Source organism: Phoxinus phoxinus (assembly GCF_949152265.1).
Source record: "Phoxinus phoxinus genome assembly, chromosome: 12".
Classification (NCBI taxonomy): Eukaryota; Metazoa; Chordata; class Actinopteri; order Cypriniformes; family Leuciscidae; genus Phoxinus; species Phoxinus phoxinus.
The window spans coordinates 9074406-9081068 of NC_136887.1; the positions used below are offsets into that span (position 1 = coordinate 9074406).

The window sequence follows — 6663 nt, forward strand, 5'->3', positions numbered from 1 at the left end:
CACTCTCATTATCTTCAATTGTTCAGACAAACACCTGCTATACACTTGCAGAAATATACATGTGTCTATTGCATCATGAAGTCACTGCATGACTAGAACTAATGGATGACAATGAATATGTCCTTTAGGAAAACACCTGATGAGCACTGATGCTTCTTTGATAAAGGCATTAGGCAGACATCAAGTACAGTTTATGAAGCTGAAAAGAGAAAACAAAATGCTTTAACAATATGGAAAAAAGATAAATCACTATTTTCAATATTGGTTCTGCATATATCAAAGAGATCCTGAGGAGGAGTGGGACTTCAAATGAAGACTTTCAGAAACTGTGACAGAGCAAAGGGTGCACCTCGCTGGAAGTGGACACCACCAGGAGGATGCAGGAGACCGGGAAGACCAAGGAAGACATGGAGACAGATGTTTCACGAAGACCTGAAGAATGTCAGTGTCCCATGGGAAGATGCGGAGAACTTGGCCACGGATCGAATACGTTGGAGGACACTTGTTGCCCAATGTGCCCAGCACAGGACTTGATGAGGTTGGGAGTTTATCCATAACTGTGGGATATATTTCTGTAAACAGTGTTGCATAATTAAATGTTAAAAGCATTTTTATGTTATACGTTCACTGATATGTGGGCATTTCTATGAATAAAAGTATGTCTTTAATAGCAAGCAATAATCATATGAACTCGTTTAAAAATAACATGATTTATATGCAAATGGGACAGTTATCAGCAGTGTAACTGATCTGATTACGACAAAATAATCGAGTATCTGATGTCATGTGACAAGTCAAATTAGCTTTTCCACCTTGCAAACAGAGGTAGGTTATGAGGTGTGGAGAGACATCATGTATCATTGGACATTGGAACATGAACACAACAGACAGGGACTAATTTGTAATAATTTTAATGAATACACAATGCAATTAATATAAACTTTCTGACAGTGTGTGGGACATCAGACTACTTTCCAAGAAGGGGCGCAACTGATTTACAAATATCGCGATAAATATGTACAGGAATTGAGGCAGTAGCCAATGACAGCACTAGGAGTAAAAGCTGCAGGATTATGTACGAGTATACAAATATGTACTAGTATCGTACGAATTTGACAACTTGTTAAATCTTGTGAATTATTAAGACTTTGAGACTGTTCATACTGATTGGGCAATGGGTTTTGTAAGAACAGGTTTAAGAAACAACAAATGCTTGATAAAATGTTTGATTTAGGGTTAAAACCAACACATACGTACCATTGCGAATATTTGTCTTTGCAGCGGTCCGTCTCCTCCGTTTACTTGTCCTCAAACAATAATGGGCTGACTGAGTCCGAAAGGCCCTTTTGGTCTTTTCAGCTTAAAACAGAGAAAATAAAATATCATTATGTATAATATATAGGATTATTTAAAGGAAAAAGTACTGATTTTCCTTACAAATATTGGATGTTACATTATTAAGCATTAAAAGCATGGTAGGTGTTGTGGTTAATATGCATAATTTACAACAATTATCACTTTAAAACTACCAATACTGAGGTAAAAGCATGGTACGTTTTGTGATTGCTGTCCTTTACTACCCATCACAGTAAAACTAAGGTTACTGAGGTAAAAGCATGGTTAGTGTTGTGGTTACTGTGCATTTACAATAAGTACCACATTAAAACTACCAATAGTGTGGTAAAAGCATGGTAAGTTGTGTGATTACTGTCTTTTTACTACACTTATCACAGTAAAACTAATGTTACTGTGGTAAAAGCATGGTGTTGTTTTTACTGTGCTTCTTCTGCACATACAACTTTGGAACTAATTGTACAACTTAAAAACCTGATATGAATATGATTAACTGATTGAAGGTCTACTCTAGGCCTATAGAGCTGGTAAGTCCCGCCCCCTCCGCTAACCCCGCTGGACCTCAAAGTTGAAAAACCGTCAATGCAAGTGAATGGGAGAAAATAATTATTTTCTGGTCCTGTTTGAATTGTGCCATGAATTTGAACATATGTTGACTGTGAATTTTTTATATAATTTTTCGTGTGAAAAATGCTACAATTTAGCGGGTAGAAGTTTGATACGGGTAGACTTTGTGTGAGAGCACTTTGTGGACTACAACTCTTCGCTGCTTTCGACGCGTTTGAAACGTCAACACCACTAGCGCACGGCTCTAGCTCACGGATCCCGCTAGACATGGCTTTGTCTTTGGTGCACTTCACCGCCGTCTTTCAGGGAGAGGACAAAATCGTTGAGGTTGGCGAAAACCACGGGTAAGTCAACTTTATGCGGTGACGTCACATAGGCGACATGTAGTCTTTCTCGTTATGTCTTTTCCACAACTGCTAGCCGACGAATCATACCATATACTGTCAAACTTGTAACATGAAAGATTATATAAAAAATTCACAGACAACATATGTTCACATTCATGGCACAATTCAAACGGGAGCAGAAAATAATAATTTTCTCCCATTCACTTGCATTGACGGTTTTTCAACTTTGAGGTCCAGCGGGGTTTTACGGAGGGGGCGGGACTTACCAGCTCTATAGCACATCACGTGACAGACAGTGTTTAATCACCATAGAAACCATTTTCATAGAAAGCAATGAAACGCAAAGCCTCCGTGGAGATGACAGATATAATGCAGTGACTGAACTTGAGCTAATCTGATTCATTTCGACACACAGAAAATACATTATATCAAACATTATTAGGACAGCGTATTTACGACTACTTACCAACATCTGGCACACGTGAACTGATGCCAAATATCGCGAGGTGTTCGAATGAGACTTCTTCAGCGCGATTTCCTACTAATAAAATATTTTTTTTTAAATATCAATAAACAGCAAAGCAATCCAGCTTCCCTGGCATTAAGAACGAAATAATATAATTAAAATAAATACATAAACCATGATAATATCTCGTGAATAAATGTTGATTAAACAGCTTCTCTGCTGCAGCCCGATAGGCAGATAGAATCGTGCTTTGATCACAAAAGATGCTTCCCATTGAAATACATTAGTTTAAAAAAACGTGCTGGAATTACGAAAATAACGAAATAAACGTGCCCTTGCCACGAATCAATAGATTAAATTACGTGACCATATCACGAACTGCCGTGAGACTGGGTTGCACAGTGAGGAGCCTATAGGTTACAAGCTTCACATATTAGAAAAATACAATAATAAAAAAACAACATTTTTTAATGGCTCGTCAAGGTTGTTTCAGATCAACACCTACAAACATAGACAGTATATAAGCCTACAAATGACCACTAGGTGTCACCGTGGTGGAGACGGGTGTCGGATTGATTCGAAGCCTCAAAACAATATGGCCCATTTGGTTCAACTGTTTCATTGCTTCACGAAGCCTCGATCTGCCCACCACTAGTGAAAATCCAAAAAAAGACAAAACGAACAAAAAATAACATAAAATGTTCAATGTTATTTGCAAACAAACTTTTGGCTATGCCAATAAATTGACCCAAAGCACAGCAACAACTGTAATCCTATTCACTCTATGAGCTTCCAAACAATTCTGAGAGGCCCTCTTAAAAAGCCAAGCCCCTCCTACTTGGACTAAACCATTTCGAAATTAAAGGTAATAAATACATTTAGGAAAGACCAAAAAATGTGATTATCTGTAACAAAGAGATAAACTGTTATAATAATACAAAAATATATAAACATTGGGAACAAAACAAACTCAATTATTAATGTTTAACCAATATTTAAACAGAACACCAATCTCCCCCTCATACATGAGAACGATTAACTGTGCCTTCTATTGGCGGGAATGAGATCTTCAAAAATGGTGGCATTTACCGTGACTGGGTTTTGTCTGTTTGGGACAGGAAACATTTCTTGTGTGCAACAAATATGACTATTTATAATATGTAAGTGTTGGAAACAACATTTAAAATGATCACCGGTCTTCTTTGACTTTTTAACACAACACAACACAATACATAAATCAACAGTGACATTTATGAATCACTAAAAGTTAAACTGAAGAGAAAAAGGCGTAATGAGGACAGGAACAACACTAAACAATACACAATCAGTAACACACATATCTGTGTTAACTGGTGATCAAATTTGCGCAAAACAGATAATGTGTTATGATGTTAGAATGAAAAGTGAATGTATGCAAGTATGTTCTCAGACAGTCCAGTGTCAGAATAAGAGTCCCTTTACACAACAAGAGTCTCTAGTCACAGAGCCTCACTGTGACAGGCCACATGACAATGATAACATGGTGAATGTACTAAAATACTTAGCCACTCAATGAGCCGCTCATCACTGATCCACTCAGTACTCCAACACACGCTTTCCCAGACACCAGATCGTGCTGATACACTCTCAAACATGCAGGGTGGATGTGTAAAAGGATTCATAAAGTACAAGTGGATAATAACATTAGGGATATTTCACCCAAAAATGAAATTCTCTCATTATTTACTCAACCTCATGCTGTCCAAGATGTAGAAAAAACTACACCAAAATGCATTTAAAATACATTTATTTCATACTAAGTTCACTACAAATCCATTAACATATTTACTGACATATCGCTTGAGACTTATATAAATATTATAATTAAACTTTATTTGGAGCGCCTTTTTTTGCACAATCCACATTTCTTTATATTAAGCCTAAAATGCATTTAATATTATTAGTAGGGATAGTATTATTTCTGTGTAATATCATGCAAGATATAATATTTAAAGTGTAAGTAGCAAAGTTACACTTTAGCACAGTCAAATATAATCAAGTGTATCTTTAGTTGGACCTTGGCACTATTTCTGGGTAATGGGTAAAAGGGACAATAAGTAGGAATTACTCCCATCTAGTGGTGAATTTGTATTTTGCATTCAAACCAATTTTGCTCTCCAGCGCCTCGCTTTTTCAAATGCGCATTGCATCTATGGTAGGCGATATGATTAATTCATCATTAATGACCATCACTAGAGTTTATAAAAGCTGTCGATTAAACACTGGTTTCCAAAAACATTGTAGTAATTGACACACTACTAATGCTGTAATTAATAATGTATTAATGCATATTAGTTTACCTGTATTATCTGGAAGTTGAAATATAAGGTTTTGGCTCATTGTGGTAATTCACTAATTAATTAACACTATTAGTTAATAAAATAAGGTAGTATGGAATTAATACACACTTACATATAGTGGTGGGCAGATCGAGGCTTCGTGAAGCAATGAAACAGTTGAACCAAATGTGCCATATTGTTTCGGGGCTTCGAATCAATCTGACACCTGTCTCCACGGTGACACCTAGTGGTCACTTGCAGGTGTTGATCTGAAACAACCTTGGCCATTAAAAAAAATTGTTGTTTTTTTATTATTGTATTTTTCTAATATGTGAAGCTTGTAACCTGTAGGCTCCTCATTGTGCATAGTGTTATTTTGGCCCTGCAAAATGAATATTAATAAAGGAAATCAAGCCACAATGTCTCACTTTTTTAGAGATTTTTATTGAAAAATATTAATTTCTCTGCTGTGGAAGGACTTAGCCTAGTTCTTATTTACAGATAATTTCTCCAGCCTTTGAAAAAATCCTCTCACAAGGGACACTTGTTGCTGGCATGCAAATATATATTTTTTTAGCTATAGGACATACAAATGAGGAAATAGTAGGCTACTGCTCTCTCTTTCCAGTGGATCATGAGTTCTGGGCAAATACTATTTTTATGTATTTTTTCCACTTCCACTGTGGCATCAGCTGTAGCATTGTGTATCATCTGGGTTTGATGGTATATTATGTATACTCTGTCTGTCTCTAGCCTATCAGTCAATGTGATGTGTAAATTTAAATGTAAAAATACTAAATAGCCTTTAAAGGTGCCATGTGTAAAAATTGAGGTAAAATTATCCAAAAAATGAGCTACACGCATCAAAAGAATGAGAAGAAATACGGGCAATGATGTCATTAAAAAAATGTCAAGTTATAGTGCTGCAGAGATATCAACCTTAATTAGCATTAGCATTTCTAGCCACGGCCCGACAGGTGTTGTAATACCAGTTTCGGCCATGGGAGGCGGTATGCGGGCCACATAACCACCAGCCAACCTGCAATACACGACACGAATAACTCGCACGGCTTGTGGGCGTACTTGAACCTGATGTCTATCGTGTGGAAAGTACAGAGCCCACTACTTCATTTCAATTCAGGGAAGAGAGCGGAAGGATGGCTGAACCCTTTGGCAAGAGACCCCTACAACCACCGCGCTCTGAAGCACAAATCAGATCAGATAAGAAAAGGACCGCTCGTCACGGTCCGGGCTCGAAAGCGCGGGGGACGGCGGGCGAACTGCAGCGCATAGCCCTGTTTTACAACGTTCAGCACCCATTCTGACACGCCCGGGATCGCTCCCCATGCTTTCGCACGCATATCTAGGGGCAGAATGGTCTCCGTGTTCTGACCGCCGCGCCGCACTGCGCGGGTTCGAGAAACTGAAACGGAGGTATCAACACGGCGCGCGCGCCCTCGTTGTCTGAAGAGTGCTGCTCGCTGACGACAGCAGCCGCTGTTTCACATTCAATGACTCGGTCGCTAAGGACGGAGAACAATTTGTGGCGCGAACAGGTCATTTGTAGCCTACTGTATCTTTCAACAGTGTTCGTGTTTTTTTTACTATAGTA

The 6663-nt window shown here is 38.1% G+C and overlaps 1 long non-coding RNA gene across 1 annotated transcript; it reads right to left on the bottom strand.

Annotated features, from left to right (window-relative positions):
• Positions 1–293: 293 nt before the first annotated feature.
• LOC307008211 lies at positions 294–3177 on the bottom strand. Its single transcript, XR_013799776.1, has 3 exons — positions 2734–3177; positions 1258–1359; positions 294–572 (listed from the first exon to the last, which is right to left on the bottom strand). It is a non-coding gene; the product is annotated as an uncharacterized lncRNA (long non-coding RNA).
• Between the last annotated feature and the right edge of the window lie 3486 nt (positions 3178–6663).